General features: G+C 52.4%; 1 protein-coding gene across 2 annotated transcripts in view; it reads left to right on the top strand.

Annotated features, from left to right (window-relative positions):
- The window catches only part of PDZRN3 (PDZ domain containing ring finger 3), a 98,712-nt gene that overhangs the window by 46,237 nt on the left and 26,897 nt on the right, over positions 1-25,578 (top strand). The gene's annotated exons all lie outside the window — the stretch shown is intronic.

The following is a 25,578-nucleotide window of genomic DNA, read 5'->3' as shown; positions in this document are numbered from 1 at the left end:
GAAATCCACCTTTTAAAGTCCTGGGTGGAGTTCATGTAACTAGAACGTGTAGGTAAGACCACTTCCTTCCTTACAGGACTTGGGCGCGGGGGGCACGTTTGGTTCTAGCTCTTAAGCTGGTTTGGTGACAGGGAGTCTCTCACCCATAGTCAGGAAGGAGCACCCAGGCTTGTGTGTCTTCGGAGCCACCAGTGTGTAGCACTAATGCACGTGGAAGGGTGGACTCTCTTACAGCATTTCATGCTGGGAAACGGGATTTTGCTTTGTGATAGAGACACTGTATTTAAACGCGGCTCCTTTCGCTTTCTTACTTTGTGACCCAGCAGAGCTTGTTTCCGCTCCCTAGAAGTGGGCTTGCGAACAGTAGTTCGCTGACAGGGTTGCTGAAGGTTAAACGAGGTAACCCAGGGAAATGCTCTCTGCACACCTGGCAGGTGGCCAGGTGGTTAATACCTGCCCTTGCTGCTGAACCATGACCTGAGCCCAGGGGTTGGTGCCCTTCTGCCTGAACCCAGCCAGTTCAGGGAGGTCACTGCCAGGGACTCTGACCGTTAATTGGGTTCCAGAACCAGCACTGATCAACCAGCAAAGCAGGTCAGAGGGTCAGAGCTCAGAACTGTCGGTTCCCTCCCCAAAGATGCGCAGAATGTATCAGTAGCAGACCTGCCGTTGAGGTTCTTCGGCCAGATGTTTACGGGAAATGTAGGATATGTCTGTGTATTCATGGCCCCAGTGCCCGTCAGACCAGCGAACTTTCCCAGATAAAAAGACCTGAGTAAACTCAGATGCACCATCCACCACCCCCTACACCCATCTTCCAATCCACCCCTTTTGTGAAGTCTTGATAAAACCATATTTCATTGTTACACACACACACATATCCATCATCATAGTCCATTTGCTTAAGTGAGCCCTTCGCCTCAGGCCTTCCCCAAGGAAGCGTAGTTAGGGTCATCCCAGACCTTTAAGTGCACTAATTCCAACTTGACCTAAGCAGGATAAACAGACCCCGGGACCTAGCTTTTCAGTCTTTTTAATCTGCCTTTCAAGGAGATCAAAGCACCCTGCAGACTCAGCAGCTCCTCCTTTGTTGGTCCTGCTTATCCCAACCAGAGGTGCTCCTGCATTTGATTACTAATCACCCTCCTCAGAAGCATTGCTCCTGAAATTGGATTAAATGTGCTCAGTGGCTCCCTTGGGTTTGACGAAGGCAGCCTGACCCGAGTGTGGGTTGGCTGCTCCCTGAAGGTACCAGCCAGAAGGTGAGATGTTTGATATAGAAACAGGTAGGAGTTTGCTATTCAGTCCTTTATTTTAAATAGAATGTCATCAGCGAGCCTACATTTTGTGGGTGTCCATTTTCAAGATTAACAAAGACTAGTTCACTCAAGGGTAACAAACTCTAAGCCATTACCAGTTACCATTTAACTGGGGGTCGGAATGGTTTGGAGGAGTCCATGCTTCCTGAGCTGATGGTTCCAGTGAAGGCTCAGAGATGCAGTTGTCCTGACCTCATTTCGGTTGGTGTCTGGCTGTCAGACGTCCTGGTTTGAGGCAGGGGTGGAGAGCACTCCCATGTGGTTCCATTCTGCGTGGATGTCAGGAACAGCCGAGCTGTGCTTGGGCACATGGTTGTTCACAGGTTTGCTTCTCAGGGGGCTGGTTAAACAACTTCTTAACTGGCTGGAGTCCAGTAGGTCGATCATTAACCAGGGGCTGAGCATCCGCGGGCTGTGCTCAGAATTCATTCATCATTGTCTCTAACTTCTGCCTTTTTAGTTGTGTTGAGCTTCTATGAAATATCTTATCACTGCCAAGCTCAGTCCGCCTTACTTGGGGGGCAGGTGAGCTGACCTTTCTCCATGGGACCAGCGTAAACACTTTATGGTCAATAGAAGAATTTTTAATCACCAGCAGCTCATGTACGGCAGCCTTTGACTATCCTAGAAGTTCCTATTTTCATGACCCACACACTTACCTCTTGGTGACCCTGGGTCTCTCCGTTTTATTTCTGACCTGGGAGGAACCCCATCCAGGGGTAGTTGGGGGGCCCAGCAGGCTGGCTGGGTTGGAGCCCTGTTTCTGCCCCTCAGCATCTGAATTGTTCTGGCTGGGCTCAGCATCTCCTTCTTGTCCTCCTTTCCTCTTTGTGTCTGTGACAGACCTCATTTTCCGATTATCACAGGGAACACCAAAGTGAATGAAGGCAGTCGGTCTCTGTGGTGGGAAATCTGGAAGAGCCTAAAAATATGAAGCAAATAGCTTTAAAAAGCCTAATTCATGCCCTGGCCGGCTGGTTACAGCATTGTCTTGTACACCAAAAGGTGGCAGGTTCGATCCCCAGTCGAGGCAGGGAACCAGCCGATGTACCTGTCACATCAATGTTCCCCTCTCCTCCCTCCAATCTCCCTATAAAAATCACAACATCAAAACACATATCCTCTGGTGAGGATTTAAAAAAATCTAATTTGCAACTCGAAAGCTGAGCTAGTTATCACTTTAGTGTCTAAAACAGCATTTTAAAACAGTTTAGTCTCAGCATGGTCAGGGATGTTCAGCTATGAGTGTTTGGCTGCAAGGCCTCTGGTGTGAAGTTTGATAGTCACGTGGAAGCTTTTCTCCAGGGGGGTATGTCTGGGTCTTGTTCAGTCTATTTGGCATGTTAGGGATCTTGGGCTTAATTTATACTTCAATTCAATTATTATTATATTTTAGAAAACAAGCATGCTTCAGGCTTTATTTATGGAAGGAGAGAGTTTTCCCCCAAAGAAACTGAACTTCCCTTATGACACTATTGAATGCCTTCCTTTGGGTCGGTATGTTTCTGGGATGTTGTCCAGGTAAATACATGCGTGTTTCAAGGATGTGGGCTAGTGGCATGTGTATTACCTTCTGAACTGAGGGTTATGAAACTGGTCGAAGAGCATTTTGTTGAAACGACAAATATTTACAAACAATTCAGAATCCTCTGTTTTGAATGGGAAGGGTATCCAAGGAGAGCGGTCCCAGGTGTTTCCATCTGCCGTGGACTGGTGGGCCGCGCGGCTTTAATGAGAAGCCAAGACTCGAGGCTTCCATGCCACTGCGCCCGGCCAGGGCACCGACCTAACAAGATGTGTGTGTGTGCATTCTGATGATTACATTGCCACTAAACTTACAAAAACAAGCTTGTTTACAGAACCAAGTGTGTTAACTCCTGCTGGTACTGACTCTGCTGCCTCAACACACTCGTCCTCACAGAGGCTTCCTCTCCGGCCTCCAGCTCCTGTGTTGTCACCATCCAGGTTTCTGTGAAACAGAAATATCATGTGTTCGCCCAGACTGTTAGAAGCCGTTCGTGTCAATATCAGCCCCTGTGAGTTAACCGTCCTCCTGAAAGGCTGGCTTTGGACGGGCTTCTTTCAGACCAAGCACAATGAGATATCTGTTCAGATGTGGCCCTGGAGCCTTGGTCCAAACACAGGGGTGGTTTTCTATTTGCCAGCGGAACTGCTTTTTACACACGCCCAGCTTTGTCTGCTGAGGCTGTGCACGGACCGCAGGGTGGGGAGGAGTCCTCCGTTTCCTCTTCTGTACCCTGGTCTGCCCTGGTCCACCCTGGATGGATTTCAGGATGAGACCTGCAGCCAGGCCATTTCCCCAAGGAACCATTGCAGACGAGCAGGGAAAAGCTTGCCCACGGGGAATGTCTGAAGGCACAAGCAAGGCCACCGCTTTCACTCACCTGAAAGCCAGCTCTGGGGCCTGGCTATGGGAGGTGCAAGGACCCAGGGCTGGGTGGGGTAGTTGGGAAGCAGGACCCTGAGCATCGCACCTGCGCCTGCTTCGCCCCTCCTCTTGGCATTGGCTAGCGCCTCTTCAGTAGACGCCCTTCCCCCCAAAGGTGGACATCCAGGAGACCACATGGAGAAGGGCTTGTTTTCTTCTAGGGGTGAGGGATGGTGAAAAACAGAGAAAAAGCACAGAAGAGAAACTCAGTCACTCCTCCTGCCACCTGAAAGCAGCCCCTGTGTCTGTTTTGAGCTGTTTCTATGTTGAAAAGTGGTACCTGAATAGAGCTCCCTTCGTATTTTAACATTAGAATTGTGGAGTGTTAGGTGTAACTGTCAGCCGACGGTCATTGGCACTAATTCCACACCAACAGGAATCCCCGATTTAGGGTGTGGTGAAGATGGAAACTTTATTCAGCTGTGATTCAGGATGGCTGCAGACCTACGCAGTGCTGAGGTGGCCCTGGGACGGGCCTCTCTCCAGCCGGACAGCTCTTCTCGGCTGACTCCGCAGGGGTTCGGCTCCAGCTGGGAAACTCAGCCTTCGGTGGGCGACGGACAATGTGCTCCTGCGCCCCAGGGGAGCCGGTTTATACAGACAGAAGCCCCCGCCCCGTCCCTGATTGGCCCATCCTCATGCAAATGAGGACTCCAAATCCTCGCTGTTTGATTGGCCTAAAAGGCACTATCCTGATTGGTCGGGATGGAGCTGCTCTGATTGGTCAGTGGGGATGGTGATGGGGCAAATAGCAACACTGCCCATTGGACAGGGAGAGCCTCCGTGCGCATTGGTTACAATAGGATCCCAGGCACCGCTTTGCAAGCGCTGCGCAGACGGGCTGCTGGGCCCCTTAAGTCTGAGCCCAGCGAGCCCAGGGGCCCCCTCGCTGGGCGTCTTCTCTCCCGCGGTCCACGTGAGCCCCCCTCGGACCCCACCAGGGGCGTCCCGCTGCGGAGGTCGGCGCCTGCGAGCCTGACGGCGCCTTCTGCCCGCGCTTTCTGGCTGGGGGTCCGCTGGGTCCCCGGTCCGGCCGCCCCGGGCGCAGCCCCGTCCTCGGAGGCTCGGGCTGCTCGAGCTTTGTTCTGCTTCCGCAAACGGCGGCCGCGAGGTGCTGGCGTCTCTCTCCTTTGGAGACCCGAGGGTGGGACTTCCTGGGCGGGGGCGAGCACCCACCTTCCGCAGGGACCCCTGCAGGTGTGTGCCGGTCGCGCTTGGTTTCCAGCGGGTGGATCAACCCCAGGACAGGCGCAGAGGGGGCAGGGGGACCCCCTGCGTCGGCGGCGTAGCCGGGTAACAAGCTGGTTGCTCGGGCTCGGGGTTTTCCCGGTTGTCACCAGGCCGGCCCCCGGTAGGAAGCGTTTGTCCCAGGTCTGTCCCCACCGCCACCCTCCCCCCCCCCCCCCCCCAGTGTGCAACGGATGAGCCGGGCTGGGGAAGAGACAAATGGCTCTTTGTTGTTGCTGCTGCTTTAAAGATAATCTGTTGTTTTCAAAACATTTGCAACTCTTGCTTTCAAGGAAAGGTGGCAGGAGGCCCTGGCCCGGTTTCCAGGGCTGTGGAGCCGGCAGGGAGCAGCTCCCGCGCCAGGACTCGGGGCAGAAGTGTCTGCTTGGTGTTCGCTCGGGTGCCTTCTGCCCAGAGCTGATGATTCAGTCAGGGCCCTGCTTTGGCCGTCAGGGAAGAGGCTGAGCCCCCAGTTTAAGATGAAATCTCTGTGCGACTTCCCTGATGAGGTACTTCACAGGCCCAGCTTAGAGAGTTAGTAGACATCGGTGGACTGCCCCTGGGCCCCAGCACTGGGAGACTCAGGCCAGGAGCCTCATCCGGGGCAACTCCTCAGCTTTCACCAGTGAGGAGGCTGAGGCGGGGGCAGCCTGGCTCCCGCACAGTGGAGAGACCAGGGGCAGACAGAAGGCAGAGGCCACTTCGTCCGCTTTTCCAGGGCAGAAACCAAGCTTGGATCCAGCCCCAGGGTGGGTGCTCAGTGAGTGTTGTTCTAGCTCCCTTCCTCATGCGGGGTCTTGGAAAATAAGAAGGGAAAAGTCAAACACGTGAGAAATGTCAGCAGCAGAGGAAGGGTTGTTTTTAAAATTGCTGTTTATATCCTGCCTCCTTCCACAAAGGATTTGCGGCGGCTTAGGAGCGAGGCAGCAAGGAGCTAATTGCATGAGAGTCCGGGGTCGTCTTTGCCACCGCAGTTTTGGCTCCATCTGTACAGACCACAGTCGTGATATATAAATAGAATCTCAAAGGGACACTGGAGCCTCTGTTGCCCACAGTTTGTTTGTTTGTTTTGTCTTTGGGGGAGGGAGCTCTGGTTATGGGCAGGGAGCTTATCGATTCTGTGGGCCATACCTTTCCCTTCTCCAGTCTCTAGTAAAAAGCCCTTTATGCTTCCTGTCCAGGGAATTTACATTTATAATTACACGGTAAACCCGGCCTCACCTGGGAGCTAGTCCCCCAGTGGCTCAAGGTTGGAAATCAGGCCTCCTTGCTGGGCTTAGGGATGGAAAACTTTGCGCCCGCATCGCCCCCTGGTGGCCACGCGGGTCACTGCCGTCTCTGGGAAACACCACCTTCAGCCTCAGGTGGCTCTGAGGTCAGTGGCTACCAGGAGCACGGAATTCTGCGAGGAACTTTGGTCGGCTTTTCTTATTTCCTGTCTTGGTTTTCCTTTGCTTCTCTGCCAGTGTCCCCAGAGTTGTAGAGGTGACTCAGGACTGGTTTTGTGCACAGGGTTCTGATGGCTGTCATTCCATCCATCTGGGCTGCATGGTGGGGACTTGTGCATGTGTCTGCAGCTCAGCCAGAGCGCCCAACCTGGGGAGAGGGGGGCATTTTTCAAGCATATTTCTAGTGGGTATGGAGCCTGTCATGGGGACTGGACAGACAGCAGGACTTCAGAAGCTGTGTCTCAGTCACATTTCCTGAGTCTGACCGTGAGTGCTGGTGCCCAAGCACGCTGCCCACTGAGGTCTGAGACACTGCTGGGAGTGTAGCTTAGTTCTTAAGGAAAAGAGCAAAATCTCTGCCTTCCATTTCGAAATCGCATACTCTCTAATTCCAACTGCCTCCCTGGGTGTGGTGCTCTCTAAGACTAAAAATGGGCTTTGGTATGACCTAGCCAGTGTGGCGCAGTTGGTTGGAGGCTCATCCGGTGCACCAGAAGGTCACTGGTTCGATTCCTTGTCAGAGCACATGCCTGGGTATGTTTCTCTCTCTCTCCCTCTCCCTTCCCCTTTCTCTCCCTCTCCCTTCCTCTCTCTCAGTTGAATGAAAACGTATTTTTAATAAATAAGTAAAAATGGGACTTGCTGCAAATAAAAACGCCTGATAGAACACTCTTTCAAAGGGCCAGGAGCATTTGCTGGAGAGGCTGCGGTTGTTTTCACAAACATCGCTGCTGCTTTTCTTCCTTGTTTATTTTGAAGGAAGTTCCCAGAAAGCCTTTTGGTGTATTTCCTCACATATTCATCAGTCATGCTGTTCATATCTGAAAAATTAAATCCCATACATGCCCATAAGTTTCTCTAAAATGGTGAGCTTTAGACATAAGACCTAATGACTTCCACAGTGTAGACCTGGAGAGAAGGGACACACTTTGGGGTTCCAGTGAGTTGAGTCAGAGCTTCGTTCCTCGAAAATGAAGCCCTCAGAAGATGGACTCATTGAACATGTACCGCGTGTCTGATCACTAGTCGCTGCTGATTTGGGAGAAGCAGCCAAGAAAGGGTGTCCAGACCCTGCCCAGGCCCGATGTCAGTCTGCTAATGTGGCTGGGAGGCTGACTCCAGAAAGACAACATCCTCTGTTTGGAACTGGGAATGTTGTCATGGAGACAGAAACCTTCCTGGTGCCATAAACCCCTGCTTGTCATCGGACTTGAGCCGTATTTGTTCAGGTGGTTCCAGCCGGGAAGGGCTGAGTCAGAACAAATTTGTTCTTCCTGAAAGGAGCCTTTATGTGCACAAAAGAATACGTTTCCTTCCTTAGTCCCTCAGTTAATGACCCATTATCAGCTAATTAAACCACATGTAAATTCTATGTGAATCATTTGTTACACAACACTTGCTAGCTACCCCTATATTCTATGTGTTTAACCATGTACTGTTTTAGTTAATGGTGAGAATGGAGTACATTGGGTGGTCATCTGGGGAAAGTAAAAATGTACCCACATGGCCAAAAATGTAACTTAGTTTCCATTTAGTAGAGAAGGCAGGAGTATGAATAAAGACCTCTGCCTGTGCACTGCAACTTTGGGAACTGTATCCATGTCTCTGTTCTCGGAACGGGACTAACCAGCCGATTTCTGTCCCGCTGAGCTGTGCTCAGATGTGGGGTTCGTCTCGTGCTACAGAACCAAGTCTGTCCCTGTCTTCTCCCTGCCTCCGCTCTGCTGCCTGTGTCAGAGAGCAGCACTTGATCTATGTATACATTCTGCATAAAAGCTTTAATTGTAGGTTTTTTACTTCAGTCTGCGGTGCCCTTCTTCCCCAAAGAAGTTCAAAGCTTTTACTGAGTTTCTTGAGACACATTTACGGTTTCGCTGAGACAGTGGCGTTCAGACACAATAAATGCTGTGTTATATTTTTGGAAATGGGCTTGTATTCTGTCATTTGAGACTCTGCAGTGTGCATGGGGAGAAGCCTTAGATGATATTGTCTATAATAAAAAACCTACCCAATGAAGCAAAAGAAGGATTTTCGTTGTTTGTTAGCTGAGACAAGTGGACAGCAGTGGGAATGGTATCTGGAATAAAGCGTAGTGGATAAATAATCGATTTAAAATGAAGAGGTTAAGCTGGTGTTTAAACTGAAATCATAGTTCCTTGAAGTCTAAAAATAATCATTTGTGTGCATTGTCCAGACTTGTTATGTGTCCCCAGATGTGTAACCTGCCTGGCACCTGTGACTGGAACTCACACCAGATTCGTGACCTCAGTGGAATCTTCTGGGTAAATAAAGGGCCACTTACACTTTCGCTTGTAAAAATAGCACCTGATAGAAAAGCTTCTGAGGGAACTGTTTAAATAAGTCTAGGTTTTGCCTGTGAAGGAAACACGGCGCTCTAAAACTTGGCTGGTTACTTCTAAAAACACTGAGTACCAAATTTCTTTGTGAAGGTATTTTTATATTTATAAAGAATGTTATAGTTTCAAGTCAAGATCAAGTAAACATTGAAATAAAATTGCTTTATCTAAAACAACAGCACACTGAGCCTGGTGGCGTCACTCCTGCGACCGCTGGTGTCCGCGGCAGCCCCGATGCGACGACGACAGAACGTGTTGTGTGTAAAACGTGGCTCTGCCAGCAGGTGGCGCCCCGGCACCAGCGTGCCCATCACCGGCCGGCACCGGCTGTGGTTTTGAGCCTCGTCTCTAGCTGACCCCGGGTGGTTGCCCGGCTTCCTAATGCTGGTTTCAGAACGTAGCAGACCACGAAAGGGAGCTCTGCTCAGGCACCCACCACCTGTGTGCGCGCGTGGGTGTGGGTGGGTGTGGGTGCTTTAATAAAGATGAATGTCAAAAGAATTAACAGATACTGAGTAAGATGGTTTTACCTGTTAGTGGCCTAAACACATGGAAAACCAAGTACCTTCCTTACCTGTCTTGAATGCACCCAGCAGACCATTAAGAGAAACTGTTTGTTTAGATGCTAAAGAACATCATTGTGGAAATTCTCTCCTCCCCTTAAAAACCTGTCATTGGGGCTGCAACCAAGTCATAATTTTTCTGAAAACATGATAATTACCTCAGACAAAAGGTGTTAGTTACACTTGACTGTGCATCACGGGCCCCTGCGCAGCGGCTCTTGGGTTTCACTCGTGTTGTGTGTTTGTTTTTTCCCCTTTGCCTAATAACAAGCCCTGGGGAGGAGTTTCCTTTAGCTGAAAGCTGAGACAATTCAAGAACATCCGTTTTCTGATGTCTTGTCTCAGAGTTTAGGTAACAGTCACTCACCTGTTTCCACCAGGTGTGGAGCCGAGGGCCACCCCGACTGGGCTTCCCTCTGACGCCCGAGGGCCTTGGCGCCGCCTCCTCTCTTCCCGTTGTCTTTCATGCTCTTTACATAGCAGGGACACAGGTATTTGCTGAGTGGGTCACTGCTCCACGGGAAGCAGGAGAGACTGAGTCTCTTATGGCCGCAGGTGAGCAGTGACGGCCGCTGGTCTCTGGAAACGGTGACAGTGTTGGAGGCAGGATGGAGGGCCCACAGAACCAGGGGAGAAGACGGTGTGGTTGTTGAGAGTAGGTGGGGCCCTGAGTGGAGGCATTGCCCCTGAAGTTCACTGCTCAGCGAGTGGAGAAGACGCGGGAAGACGCCCTCACCCGTGGCTCGGGGTGGGGGGACTTGGCAGGATTTTAACCAGAAGTGAGACCAAGGAGAGAAGTCGGTTTGGTTGTTAAGAGCCCCACTGAAAACCAGGCCGCTGTGGTTTTGTGTTTGGGTTTTGCAACTTTAATCAGGTTCGTGAAGTCATAGCTACATATCAGCAAGCGTTTGTAGTGGTAACTGCTCCAGTTCCAAAGATGACAAGGCTTCTGAGTCACCTGACGGCACCTTCCTCGGGAAGGAGAAGGGAAGGGAGGCGCAGACAGTGCAGAGCCACGCCTGCTCCCGAGGAATTTAGACTCTGTCCCCGGAGCCCAGGCTGCACAGAGGAGGCAAAACCCAACCGAACCAGCCAGATGGAGAGAAACCACACAGCTCAAAATGCACAGAAGGGTTGATGGAGAGATTCTTGGGGCAGGCTGGGCATGGGGAGGAATCAGCCTGAGGAGGTCGGACTTAGAGTGGTCGGTTCTTTAGCTGGCGAGGCTCTGGTGGGCGGAGGAGGGGCGGCCTGGGACACGTGGTGTCGGGCGACCCAGCCGGGAGGTGGGAGCTGGAGGCCGCCGGGCGGTGGGTGAGGTGCCGGAGTCGGGATGACGGGGAGAGGCCCGCGCAGGCTGGGTGTTCACCTCCTGAGCCCTTGGGTTTTGACTTTTCTTGGCTCTGACGCACCTGTATCCGCAGTGAGAACGAGGAAATTATCTTTAGAAACGCAGCCGGACGCCCAGAAATCTGGTCATTCTGCTGAAGGCGATTTCCCGTGATCCCTCCTGTTGATAAACACACCGAGAAGAGCAGGACCAGCCCCCAGCGGCAGGTTCCCTGCCCCACGCGTGCTGCAGCTCCCCAAACACGCAGACAGCGAGCGGAGCAGGGAAGCGGGTGTTTTCTGAGCAGCAGCGTCGGTCAGTCGCGTGCTTCCTTCAAGAAAGTGGCGCGAACAGGCTGCAAACCCAGGCCCTCTGGGGCGTCTGCCAAGCGCTTTCCGGCCGAGTGTGTGTCGGCGACGTCGTGACACTGTAGCCACCGTGCGGCTTGGTGTGTGAACCCCATCAGTGGGCCTGAGTCCCCAACCTCTGCTGCTTCTCCCAGAATTAACGATTCTGCCCGGGTGGGGGGCTGGTTAGCGTCCCCGAATACACCAGTAACGCTCCCTGAGTTGTTACGGAGTAAGACCAGTTGTGTGCTAATCTGAGGAAAAGGTTGGCCATGTAATGGAGTTTGAGGTAATTTTTTTTTTTTAAATGTGGCGTTTGTGTCCTAACTTAACTCTTTCAACTGACTTTTTTACTAACTGGGAAAAGACGTGTATGTGTGCGGAGAAAATCTGAATGCAGATGGAAGTGGAGAAATTGTCGTGGATTGTGTTGGGTGTGATGCTGGATGGTACCAGTTGTGAAATATTTATGTGTGAAATGGGATTAGCTTCAAGAGACCCCAGGGAATAAAAGAGACGGGGAGGGCAGGGGCGGCAGAGTGAGGAAAAGATGAGGGTCCCCCACGTGTGCTGGGTTCACGGAGCTCACCGAGGAGAAGCTGCGATTAAGAGGGAGAGCCGTGGAGACGGGCCCAGGAGACACATCCGTCCGGACATTGTGACCCCTGAGAACATGGCCAGTGCTGGCGTGTGAGGGGACCCGTGGCCCCAGTGAGGTGACTCAGGCCAGACCCTACGCCTGTGGGCTGTGCTGGTGGCAGGAGGGCCCCCAGGGCCTCAGGTGCGCTGGGGCCTGAGGTTGAAGTCAGTCTTTTAGGAAAAATGTGTTTACTGCTCTACAGAGCAGGTGATGCGCGTTAAAGTCCATTCCTCAGAGGGTGTCAGTGGACCCGCAGGTTCAGGTGTGAAGAGGGGATTCGGAGGAAAGTGGCCGACTCCCGAAGCGAGTCTGTCATCACAGAAGCTCTCACATGGCCCTGCCGGTCTCAGCGGCGATTAGCTGGGACCAGGTGACTGTCAGGTCTTCACCTGTGTGTGTGATGGGCGACCAGTCCCCCTTGGAAAATGCCGGGAGGATGGCAGCCTCTCCCGGCCGTCGCCCGACGAGAGCCCAGCAGCAGTCGGGCTCCATTGATTGTTTACGCACTTGTTCTGTTGGTGGTATTTTTCCAGTGGTGCTGAAAACATTTGTTTTCTTTTTGAAGAACATGGTGTTGTAATAATAGGACCCAGAATCAAATGATACTTTAATTCAGTAAAAAGTTGTTTTTGAGAAAAAATGCCTTGAATTTGAAACCCTGGAGCTGTCACTTAGGAAGTGTGTGTAAATTTAGAGACACTGTCGACAGGACGTTTGGAAGTTGTGTGTGTTTTAGCCTGTTGATCGGTGCTGGGGGTTCGTGTCAGCTCTGGAGAAGACGTTTAACGAGACAGGCGCAGGAACGGCTAAGAGACGGAGGGTTTCAGGCTGCTTCTTACGTAGATGTATTTGTATCTTCCCGATGCCGCCAGAGTGTTGGGTTTGCCTGACGTGAAATCAGACTCCTGACCTTTGACCTGTGCGATGCTCAGGGGCCGACCGGCTGTGGCAGCTTCACCGACGTTGCGGCCCAGCTGCCGCGGAGACCCGGCCTGTGCGGCACCAGCTGCGTGGTGGCTTTTCTTTCCTTCTTTATTGGGGCAAAATATATAACGTAGCGTTTGCCACCTTATCAACTGTATATTCACAAAGCTACGCAACCATCATCATCATCTGCTTCCAGAACCTTCATCACCCCGAAGAGAAGCTCTGTAACCACTAACCAGATGTCTGACTTCTTGGTGGATGGGCTTCATGGGTTGTTTCCAGTCTTATAAAAACCCTCCCACCTGCTGCTCCTCTGCAGTCCAAGTGCCCGCGGGGTCCTTATGCCTGGATTGTCACCCCACCCGCCCATCCGTGGCTCCTCCACAGGCCACGGAACTCGGAGCTATTTCCCAGCAGAGTGGGACTCGAGCTGCTGACCCAAGAACAAGCCGCCTGGCCACCGGCGTCTCCCTGGCCCACGGCATTTCCCCGGCCCACTGTCTATGCCCCTTCCCGCGGTTCACGCCCTTCCCTTCATCAGCCTGATCCACTTACCGCCCATGATGAAGATAAAGTTTTTGCACGGAAGCTGCTAGGCCAGGTCCATGCTGTGTGCTGGTGTCGACGATGGTAATAGCCTTAAATTCACTTAGAGAAATTGGAAACAGTGAGTCACGCACAGTCGATGCCAGACGTGCCCTTAATTACTTGGTAGAGAGGCTGTGGCCGCCTTTGGGTTGTAATTACAGGTTTTTATCACCCTTGCCCTGCCTGTAAGTTCTTCCAGGGCTTCCTCAGGTCTTTACACCACAGGGCCTCTCCAAAGGGCCACTCAGGACGTGCCGTCTGGTCCCCAGAGCACCGATCAGACGGGGGAGGAAACGGGGATGGTGAGCCAAAGACGGAGCCCAGTGTCTTTATCACATCTTGAGAGTGACACACGACCAGGCCCCGTTTCTGTTAGTCACACAGAACAACTCTGGTGGGACCCCGGGGACGTCCAGGGCATGGGCACCGCGAGGCAGGAACCCTGGGCCTCGTGGAGGCTGGGGCCGCGTGCTGGGCGCTGCACCTCTGACTCAGTAGCGCCCGTCCTGTGCTTTCAGTTACTGAGAGGCCACCGTGCTCTCCAGAAATACCCAACGGAAAATTCCAGGTATTTTGAGAAAGAGAAGAAGAGAGAAAGCATTCACATAACTTTTGTTACAATATGTTATAATGTTTCTGCTGTATGGTTATTGTTACTTTTGTTACTGTCTACCGTGCCTGATTTATAAATTAAGCTGTGTCATAGGTGTGTATGTACAGGAGCAACGCAGCAGATACAGGGCTTGGTGGCTCAGAGGTCTCAGACCCCCTGGGGCCTGGAACGGGTCCCGCCAGTCGGGGCGGCTGTCTGAAGGCAGGAAGCTGACGGGGACCCAGGGGAAGGTCCCCCAGCGAGGGTTTGTCCGCCGCCTGAGCCCAGTGCCCGTGTGCACAGCAGGGGGTGGGGAGGCGGTTCCGTGGCTTTATACGAATCCCCCGTGAGGGGACCAAGCGCTGGCACTGCCTCTGTGGTTCCCTCTCGGGTTCGCTCTTAGTATTCCTGAGCGCACTCTGGTCGCCTGCGCTGTGGGCAGAGCTCATCTCACCGCTGCTGCAGACGTGTCCAGCAGCCCTTGGCGGAGGGTTCATTTCATTACATGCTGGCCAAAGGCAGGGAATTTATATTCAATCGCCAGTCTGAGTGTTTCCCCCCAATTTTCCAGGGACAGATTCGCTGCAATATCCCTTAAATGGATTTCTTGGCCTTTCTCTCGGGCCTGCATTTGACATTTTCTCAAGAATGTTTATTTTTTAATTTACAACTTTGAGAGGTTTATTTGATGAGATGAGTTTTATGCAACAGAATATGATGGGTTCAGAGGGGGAGAAGCCCTGTGAATTTGAAATTGGCTGACATGAGCCAGGAGAAAACCAACAGTGAACATGAGAGCAGAGAGGTTTTGGGTCTCAGTTGGGAGCTGGGGTGAAAAGCCGTTGGGCAGTGAGCTGCTTGGTGTTTCGTATCCGCTATAAACGCCTGTCTGTGAGGCTTGGGAAGGACGGGTTGGGGTGCGAGCTCTCCATGGGGTTTCACAGGGACCACTGGCCAGAGGAGCCTTTTTAATTAAAACAGAAGAAATCAGAGGCTCCTGCTTCATCAGAACCCCGAGCTTGAAGTTGGACGGCAGGTCCCTCTCCACAGCTCGCGATCCCTCCTGGTTTTCAGAAAAGAGAAGCTTGGGTGCAGGCCTGGCTTGCTCACCCTGATGACATAATGGTAAGATATGAACTTAGCAAAGTGCGGGAGCTTGACGACCCCTTTCTCATTCTGCTCCGAGCAGAAAGACTGGAAACATTGGCCAGCTCCCTCTGTGATTTCCGGACAGCGCCCTTGTCGGGTCCCCAGGGCTGTGGGGCTGTCCTGAGGCTCCAGGTCGTGAACCGCACCACCTCCCTCTGCTGCAGGACCTGGGGAGACGGCTGAGGGCAGGATTTGTAGAGAACCTGCATGTTGGCCATGCCATGGACGCAGTGCGAAGAGGTTTCTGCAAAAGGAATTCGCTCTCTGAGAGAAAGGACAGGGGCCTAGAGAGGGCAGGCTGTGGGAAGACTTGCAGCCCCCTTCTCCGCAGGAGCCCCGCCCTGGCCTCCTCACCCTGGCTCCCCCAAGCCCCCTGTGAGGATCAGATGAGACTTGGGACCTTCCCCCTAGGTCAGAGCTCACAGCACACGCCAGGTTTGCTCAGAATTGCGCCAGGGTCCCAGCTTCCATCCACTCATTCAATCAAGCTACGTAAAAAGAGCAGGAATGCAGTAGAAGCCAAGTCTTGTTGCCCATTTTTACCTAAAGGGTTAGCCACTTTGTGTCCCGTCACACCCCAGGCATTCCCGCAGGCACGCGCAGGAGGCTTTTGGTGGTTTTGACAGTCTGCTTGGACTCCGCTCCCTGCACAATGCAGCGACCCGCAACTTGTTTTCCTCGCCGTGATGTAATCATTAAGTTGCCATAATGAAGATTGAAGGTTTAATAATGGAAAGTGTTACAAATTCCAATTTAATCATGCCTAAGTTGATTAGCGACTTTCCCCCAGTGCCTGGCCGAGGAGCACAGGGGCCTGAGAGAGACGAATGGAGCTTCGGTGCAGCTGTAATTGAGTTTCCAAATGATGTTTGCAGTGTCTCAGCCGCATGTGTCGGGGCCAGGGAAGGGTCACTGGGAGCTCCAGACAGGGCCATGTGTGGGTTACCGTGGTTTGAGCCGCAAGGTAGCGGTTAGCCGATGAAAAGAAACACCCAGCCCAGGGCCCTGCCGCAGTGGTCAGGGCCAAACCCCAGAGGCCTCCTTAGGAGAGGGAGGGTCCTGTGAGTGGAGGTCTCCTTGGGTCCCAGGCCGCATGGCCCCTCACAGGTGGCGGGTGAGTCCCTGCGGGCGGACTGAGGAAAGGACACCGTGAACTCAACAGTCTGAATCGAAGTCAGCAGGTGACCGCCAGCCTCGCCCGGCCGCCCGCCGGAGAGGAGCAGGGCTGTTCTCTGCTTTACTGACGCCCTCAGGTACACTTTTTAACTTTCCACGTAGACTTTTCTCCACAACAGTATCTGAAAAACAGCAGATCAGCGTAACACTTCAGCTCAAAACTGTTGAGAGAAGATTTGCTGTTTCCCGGTAGCCCACTGACCTGTCCTGTCTTTGCCCACTGTCCGGGGGTGTGGCCGCTAAGCCACTAGCTCACTGCTTAGTCAGTGGCCTGCCTTTTTCTCTCCGAACCTCTCAGTGTAGCTGTCACATGATAGAGTTTTAACCTAAGATGTCATCTTTACAAATCCATTAGACTTGATGTGAATGAACGTCCCTGACCTTAGGGGCAAAACCGAGCCGTTTAGCCTGGGACCTGGAGAGGGCACATCCTGGGAGGGGGAGGCTGCCAGACTCGAGAGGCCCCAGCCCCCCGGGGTAGGGCCAGGGGCCGGCTGACGGCCGGCTGCCAGGTGGCGGGCGAGGCCCTGGGCTGCAGGGCTCTGGGCCAGAACACACGTGGCGGCTCGGAAGCTCACCTGGCCAAACACGGTACAGAGCACGGGCGCGGCCCTGCCGTCCCCGCGTACCATGCTCTGTCCACACAGCACGCGGCCTAATTTTAAATCATTAACTCTGTACGTTTACAGTTTTCTTACTTATATTTAACATTTATGGGATTGATAGACACTATTAAAAATATAAGAATTTTTTAAAAAATTATTCACAACTGGTGAATTGTTCTGTGTTGAGTGTTTTAATTAACTTCAGCAAACAGCTGCGGTTGTTCCTCTCGGAGCCGCTGCCCTCCAGGGCAGGGAGCCTCCTAGGGACACGTGGAGATGTCTCGGGGGACTTCTGGTTGTCACAGCCAGGGTGGGGGGCACCTGGCACCGAGTAGAAGCAGAGGTGCTCTCTTGACCCACAGAGCACAGGCCAGCCCCACGCCCACGAGGCCAGCGTGGCCGAACCCGAGAAACCCGTCCCGAGGCGTTTTCGTAAGTGCTCACCTCGATCAGTGCAGCCCATCGGAACGGGGGCACCTGGAATAGCACGTTGCTTTTTATTGCCATCCTGCAAAGAAACGATTTAAATCAGGAGCGATATTTTCTAATGTTATGACAAAAAAAGACCCTGCAGCTGAAGTCAATAAGCATTTGATGAACTCGAGTCTCGGGTTGCGTTGCTGATAAATGGCAACTGGCTGGACGCGGTGGCGTCCGCATCCGCGGCGATGGAGCATCGGGAGCACAGGGCGCCCGTGCCTGCCACTCAGGGCCACCAAATTGCAAGGTCACCCCAGGAGCACACCTGCCCCGCGAGGTGGGGGAGTCGAGGCCGCGGGGACTGTTGGGCAGAATCGGAATGCCTGGCGGTCGTCATCCTCATAACGACGGGTTGAGCCTGAGCCTCAGCGGAAGTGCTTTTCTCATCTCGGCCCCACAGCAGCCGAGGAGGGAAGCCTGGATCATCTCATTTCATAGCTGCAGAAACCGAGGCTCTGAGATTACGTGACAAGCCCACGTGGGTGCGGCTGGCGGTGGCAGGGCCAGGGTTAGATCCAGGATGCTGCCTCCAGATCCCAGCTCACCTCCTGCGTCCCACCTGCATCAGCCAACACGGTGAGAGCGTTTGGGAGGGGCATTCCCGGCTGCCCGCAGTGGAGCTGAGGTGAAGCGCATGGGACACCTGCCTGCCATTCGTCCCCACGGCCGTGGTGCCTTTTCTTTGTAACAAATCCTGGGAAACTTGGTTTATCTTTTATAACCCAGAAGATAGGCTGGTTGTTTGCCAAACTTCAGGTGTCCATGGGCCACCTTCGCAGGTTTGCTGTAGAACGTGTCCCTCAGCACCGTCACTTCCAAGCGTGTTTTAATTGACTCAAGGAAACATCCAGTTGGCTGTATTTTGGGGGTGAGGGGAGAGAAGGGACCTTAAAACAATGCATGTTTGTGATCGTAACCTGGAAGCCAGCCGTCCCCACGTGTTCTGCTGGGTTAGCGTCTCACGGTCTCGGCAGGGCTGCTCCATTCTGAGGCCCAAGAGTCGAATCCATTTTCCTGCCTTTTCTGGCTTCTTGAGGTGCCTGAAGCTCTTGACTCCCGGCTCCCTTTTCATCTCGAAGCTAAGACAGCCCAGGTGCTCCCGGGGTCTGCGCTGCAGGCCTGCAGACAGGACAGTAAAGAAGCAGCTGTCTCCGGGGAGCAGCAGACCCTGTTCCTGAGGAAAGTGGGGCGTTCGTGCCCCTGACACACCTTCTCCCCACCCTCCCTCATTCACCTGGCAGATTCCAGGGGTCCTCAGTTACGTGTCCTCAGGTGGTAACCAAAGGCTGCTTAATTCCCCATGAAAATTAGGACGTGACCTGACTCGCCTTTCCTGTGTTTGGAAACTGCCCGTCTAGGTCACAGCCTTAAAGTGAACCTCCAGCCACGCACCTTCTCTGCAGCGGGGTCAGATGAGATGGCAGATGGGGGCTCATGACAGTCCCAGGTTATTCTGGGGACCATAAACCGGGGGTGTCTGGCAAATCCAGGGTGAGTTCCTGCGGACCCGTTCTGCTTCCTCGGAGTCTGTCTGCACAGTGCCTGCCGAGACAGGGTGAAGGGGTGGGCCATGTACCCGCTCAGGGGGAGGGGTCCTTGCTCTCCTTTCCCTGCACTGCCTGCCTACCCCTCTGCCCGGTGTTTTACGCACTGGAATATCCTTTGTTCCTTTGTTAACTGACACAGAATCCAGAGGCCTCGCTGGGGGTGTCTGGTTTTAGACAAGAATTATATTGGGATGAAGTTTTTGGATTCACATCAAAGCAATGTGACCATCCTAAAAATTCATTCAGGAGTTTGTGGCCCTTCAGACCAACAGTTCTAGGGCGTGTGTGTCTTTGAGGACCCCACCTTCCCTCACCCTGGGGACCAGCCTCACCCGACACAGTGGCCTCACCAGGGAGCCTCCCTAGGCCTGATCAGATGTCACTAATGAAGCCCGAGTCCTGCGCGAGGTTTCTGTTGTCATTTCTTCACACCTCCACCCCGAGTGTCTCACCTTTTGTTATTATTAGTTGGCTTTTCTTACGATCGCAGATTTACTTCCCCTGAAAGCACTCTGGGGGCCGTTGCCCACTTTTATCTCACTGTCTTGTGTTGCTTTCCGATGATAATTGCTTGGAGAGAGAGGAATTTTGTCGGGCATTTCAGATAGGACACCATATGTCAAATTTGTAAAATCTTGTTAACACTGTGTTTTCTTTGCTGGAGAATTGCCCTCCAGTAGGGAGACTGGGACTGCCAATTACAGCCACCTCCCGCTGGGTGTAAATGTGCCCCCGTCACAGGCAGCGGGCGCCTGTCCTTCTCGCCTGACAGAGCCTTAGAGTGAAGTGTAATTGGCTCACCTGACAGGAAAATACAGTCTTCAGTATGTGTTTTATTTTAAAGTCGTCTTGTTTGGGAGACGTATCCCAGAGCATCCTACAGTCCTTTCCCTGGTGTAAGATGCAGTCCTTTGGAGGACCAGAGAGGAATCCACTGGTGACGGAAACTCCCGGAGTGTCGGATTGTAACTATTAACAAAGACACAGTGAATCCCTGTGGCAGTAAAGCTGCTGCACTTTTTAAGCCGACTCCTTTGGGGGGAGTTTGGATCCTACTCCAAGTTCTTAATTTTATTGGGATGGAGATACTACAGAAGGAAAACTGTTTCTAGGGCACTAAACAAATAACGTGCAGCAGTAATCGTGAGGTCCTGGCAGCTGGTTCCTGACCCTCAGACCAGCCGCGCGTCATCCATGTGCCCTCGTCTCCGGGTCCCTTTGGAGATTTTCCTTAAAAACCAGAATGGAACTCAGTGGGAACACAAAGAGGTTCGTCCATCATTCACCAGGCCCCGGGTGAGAGCCTGGTGTGTGCCCCACCCTCCCGTGAGCCTGTGCTTCCTGCTGGGGGCGAGGGGATGTATCTCGGCCGTGGAATTAACACTGAGAACACACTCAGCCCAGGGTGTCCGAAACCCAGCACAGGAGACTCCAATTCCAGATTTAAAAAAATATGCACCTTTCCTAAGTTGTAAATCCCATTACAGTGAAAGTCGGTAAACACAGGGACGAAGCAGCCTGTTTGTAAGACACAGTTGTGACCAGTGTCTCAAATACTCACGAGATGGTCCCACTAACGTATCTTTCCGGTGTTTCTTCAGTGAAACGGGATGTGTCCAAAGGAGTCCTTTGAAGATTTCTGGGGTCTCCAACTTCACACTAAGTTTACAGTTTCCTGACTTATCTACAAAATTGGCTCAGAAGGGATGTGAGATGCTAAAAATAAAAACATACACACAGTTCAGGCCTGAGGAATGGTCGTCATTTTCAAGCCTGGCTGTTTTCACTGAAACATATTACAGGTTTTCAATTTTAACACCTTCCTAATGTGGCCAGGTGACCCACAGCTGGTCTTTGTGGACTCGCTCATTCTGAGACCGGTTGACACAAATTATAATGAGTAATGGTCAACATAACAGGATTCCTTCTGTTCATGCCTGAGCCATACGCACGCTGGGCTGAGTTCATTTACTGGATGAAAATACTTTGCTGCTTTGTTCTTGATCCAGTAAGAAAGCTTACTCTAGGTGGTCTCACCATCTGAGCCCAGTTACCCCACCTGTGGGGAGGGTGTCACTATACCAAGGGATGCACACACATGCACGCACACACGCATGCACACACATGCACGCACACACGCATGCATACACATGCATGCACGCACGCACACAGCTGTCAGCCCCTTAGCCACCCAGGAAGCCAACACTTACGCTCAGACTGTAGGGACAGTGCCCAGTTTGGATGTTTATCTAACACTGTCCAAAACGAGTACCGTCTACTGTCAGGGTTCAGTGTGTCCCGCCCTCCCCCATTTCTCTGTTTTCTGACAGACTCAGGAGAAGTGAGTATTTATGCTGGGTTTGTGCTCCCTCTGCTGGCTCTGTAATTAACTAATAAGTCTAATTCCCATAACTGTGCTGATGTCATCGGTTATTTTTAGTGCGGCCTTGGAATTACCCAAATCAGCACGTCCCGTTCCAACACCATCAGGAGAATTAGCAGAGGTCCGAGGAGAACAGCTGGCCTGGGAAGAAAGAGAAGAAGACATACACTTTGACTTTTCGGATTCTGTTTGAAAAACCTAAATACGGTTTTATGCTTTTTATTTGCTCAATGCTAGAGAAAAAACGACCCATCCTTGTTTAAACTGGCCTATTATGTCCCAGCCTCTCCGAGGATTTTGGAAGCAAACGAGGCTCTTTCATCCTTAGAATGAGGTTTGTTAAATGTGTTGCAAGTGAGAAAAGTGGAGGCTCAGACACCCCACGCCTGGCGCTGGGAGAGGTCTCTGTGGTGCCCGTGGGCCAGTGTCCCCACTCTGTGGGTCTGTCTGCTGTCAAGAGGGTGGGGCAGTAACGTGGCCGTTTCTGGTGTCCACACAGCACTGAGTCACCACTGAGAGCCGATGTTGAATCCTGTTTCCAGCACCTACTGTTCCAGTCTCAGTGGATTCCCTGCCTTCTCGGCCTCACCTTTCTCGCCTGCAAACTGGAAAGATTACTCTAGGCAGGAGCTTGTACCTCCCGGAGTTACTGCCGGGATTAAAGGACAAACCCTGTGGTGCAGAGTGTCCCTCAGAGTGTACAGAGGAGTGTTTTGTGAAGACATGGCATGGAATTCCCAAAGGACAGGGTTCAGTTCACCAGGAAGATGGGGGATCCCTAAACAGGAACAGGAGGCACCAACTTGGATGGGGCTCCAGAAGAAATTAGGGCACCGAGAGTGTAGAAATTCAAGACATGAGTCAATCAGACCAAAACATCAATATGAAAAAATAATAACACTTAATAGGGGTGATAACAGAGAACTAAGTCGGCTGCTGTCCCAGTATCAGAGGGGAGATTCTGTAAACAGCCATGGGTGCTATGGACTCACTTATTTATTCGTGCATTTCACCCACATGTTCAGTTATATGAGAAATAATGCCACACCGTGTGCTGGTTTGAGAGCCTCCATTTCTCAATTAGCACCCCATTCTAGCCGTCACTCTGTGGCAGTAAATGTCGATTTTCATCACAGTCCTGGGCAATATTATTTTTGGCTGGCTTGGTCCTCAGCATTTATAGGTAGATACCACTCCACCCAACTTAATGACAGTGTTCATAGTTAATGCAGATTAATTAAAATAACAACCTGGGCAAAGCAGACAGAACAGTTGAGTCTGGAGCCAGGATCTGTGCAGATCTTCTCAGAGCTCTCGGGCTGTTCACCTCGGCCCTTCCATGACCTCTTTTGTGGGGACGTTCGCTTGGAGACACAGAGATGTTGGGATGCATCCCCCTGCTCAGGTGAGGTCGAGGGTCATTTGCGAATGGGCTTGGGGAGTGGGGGTGGAGACACAGCTGGAGATGTGAGGATCACTGTCTCCCTGCTCCGAGCGTCTCCCTCCAACTCTCCAGCTCCCGTGGATTTGGCTGAGGCCCCGTGTTTGTATACGTGGCCTTGGTTTCAGCCACGTGCATGAAACTCCTGAAACGTACCTGCCTGAGGTACGCAGCCTGGGCTCACTGTCGGGCCCAAGGAACACTATCGCCTGGATTTGTTTCCAGGCTGGTTTGTAAACAGGGAGCCTCGTGCTGGAAGCACTTGCTGTGCTCTGATTATTTAATGACAGTTTGTACCTGTACCTTTCACAGGCCTTGGTTACCCTCTGCCGTAAAAATATTTGGAATTTATTCTTCAAACAGTGTCGGCCACTTTGGTTGTTGATTTAAACCATGCTAGAGGTTTCATAATGGTTATTTATGTTGGCCGACACGACCCTCCGAGAGGGACCTGTTGATGTTGGACATGGATCAGAGGTGCCGAGCACAATGCAGGCCGTGGAAGGAGATCAGAAGGAGACGCTGCGTCGGCTTCAGTGATGTGCTCCACGGGCTCCCCGGAGACCACGTCGCCTGTGAGGTTTGCAGGACCTCGTGGTTGGGCCCATGTGTAGGAATTAGGCAACTCTCTGGGGAAATTGCAGAGGGTTTTTCAGAGTATGTTCTTTATTATAATAGCAACATGGTCGACTTTATAAAATCATGGTAGATTATATAAAATTACAAGTGTATTTATAGTTAACCCATGAAGATCACTGTGTGTATACGGAAATCATTGTGCTGTTTTGAAAGAGAGCAAACAGGGTCACGTTGTGAGGTGAGTGTTCCGTGGATCCGTTCCTGCAACCCGCAGGACCCAACGCTTCCCCAGGCCTGCGGGGGCAGGGGCTCTGTCCAGCTGTCCCCCCCCCATGGCAGCCCCGTCGTTTATCCAGCCTCGGTGTCCCCTGCTCAGAGCCCATCTCCTCTGTCGTTTCTCGCTCTACAAATGGTACATACGAGAGGGGCACCTGCGCGTTTGGTGGCTCCCAGTAAATCACCTGGAAGAACAAGGACACTGTCAGAGCTGAGAGTCGGGGGAAAGCCCTTTGCGGGCAACACTGTTACCCCCTGGACAACTTGCATGGTTTCAGCCTATGATCTTAGTGAAGCCTTAGCATCGGCAGCACTGGAGTCACTTAGAAGGGGAAGCGGGGAGAGAGGCCCTGCAGAGCGAGGGGATGTGCGTGGAATTCACATCACACCTGGGTGTGGAGGGCGACGGGTTGGGGGGACTGGAGGACGGACCTGACATGGGCTCCCGGTGAGCCGGGCCACAGGCCTTGCCTTCAGTGGGATGAGAGCAGGTTGAAGTAGAATCACCAGAGTATGTTCCCATAGGGAGAGCTCTGTGTGGCAGGCAGTCCCTGGTTTCTCGGGGGGGAAACAGCAAGGGATTGTGGTCACGTTGGTGCCTGAGAAAAGTGTTTATTGCTCAGGTGCACCCCCCCCACTCCCACTTGAGACCCACGACTCACCTGGACTCGCCTGCCGTATTGACCGTGTTTGTCCAGTTGTGTCCCCTCCCCCACCTTGGGTGCACATTACATTTGTGGAACGATGGGCAGAGATCAGGGTTGCTCTGTGGCCACGCGGCCACTTGCCCTCCCTGTGTGGGCACCAGGCTCCAGCCCAGGCCTCAGCTGTGTCCATCTGTGTGCTCACCAGCCAGACAACCCAGGGCAGCTTCTCTCTTCCACACACGTCAGAGCGGATTGTTCGGCCCCCTGGCTTTCTCTCTGTTCACTGTTCCTGCGACCAGGAGTCCTGTTACTCACTCATGTGAGAACTGACATTCCAGCTGACGTCCTGAGTGACTTATGTCCACATCTGTGGTTACAGGCTGTGCGAGCGGAGCTGGGGTGTCTGGGGGCTCCGTTGAGGGAGCTGATGATCTTATGCAGCATTAAGTGATTACACGCCCGGGAGGTTACCTGGCATTAGCAAGGTGGAGGTTGTGGGGAAGGAAGATATTCACCTAATAGGTCACATTCAGACAGGAGTCGACTGCTCAGCCCCTCTCTGAAACCACTGTGCTTTGGCGTTTTCCTCCATTTATTTACTCTCTGTAGTGACCCTGTTTGGTCCATCATTGCAGCCTGACAAAGTGACAGACTGGTCTCCGTTGGGTTAGTCAGCATGTTCTTTGATCCACGACATTTGCTCCCTGTAGACATTTAAGTCAACACAATCAGTGTTTGTGGTCGGTGGTTCAGTGTTGTTACCGGGCTGATGGACGGGTTTGGGTCTTTGCATCCAAAAGACTGCTCACATGTGCTCCCCCCCCCCAACATACCACTCCCAACAACACAAATATTGACTACACCCATCATTCATTACCAGTAAAAATTTGGAGCAATTATATTTTTACTGCGCTTGCCTTGAAAGACACCATTAGTTGCTTTATTGCCTGTGAACTGGAGCCAGTTTCGGTGACCCGAGAGCCCGAGGAACCATTTGCGGCTCCGGAAGGCACAGGGTGGTGTCTGAAGTGAGACCTCGAGCCTCTCCCAGCCTTGGACTCGGGTTCCTCCCGACATGGAGAAGCCGGGCTGCCTTGGCAGTGACTGTGGATTCCCAGGCAGGCTCAGTTCAAAGACAGGTGGGCCTGTGTGAATTAAGAATCTGTCAGCTTTCTTTAAAGAGCATGAGAAATGTTCCAAGTCATCTTAGAAATAATCAGGGGCAAATGTTTTTGACCGTTGATGGTGATGGTCTCATCCAGGGGCTGAAGGAACTGAGGTTCTGAGGGGCGTCCCCCCAGCTTTCCTCTTTACCTCCCGAGTCCTGTCTTTCACAGGTGGGCGTGGCCCACACAGAATAATCCAGGTGCCTTGGATAGTGTCCATTCAGGTTGTCAGAAATGCAGAACCCCCTTCTGGAATTTGAACCTGTGCCCTGATCCAGCCTGGCTGTGGGTTTCTTCTCAGTCGGGAAAACCTGACCACTTAGAAAGTACACGGTTACTCAC

This window comes from Miniopterus natalensis, chromosome 15, assembly GCF_054644295.1.
Source record: "Miniopterus natalensis isolate mMinNat1 chromosome 15, mMinNat1.hap1, whole genome shotgun sequence".
Lineage (NCBI taxonomy): Eukaryota > Metazoa > Chordata > Mammalia > Chiroptera > Miniopteridae > Miniopterus > Miniopterus natalensis.
This window is presented reverse-complemented; position numbering and strand designations above follow the sequence as displayed.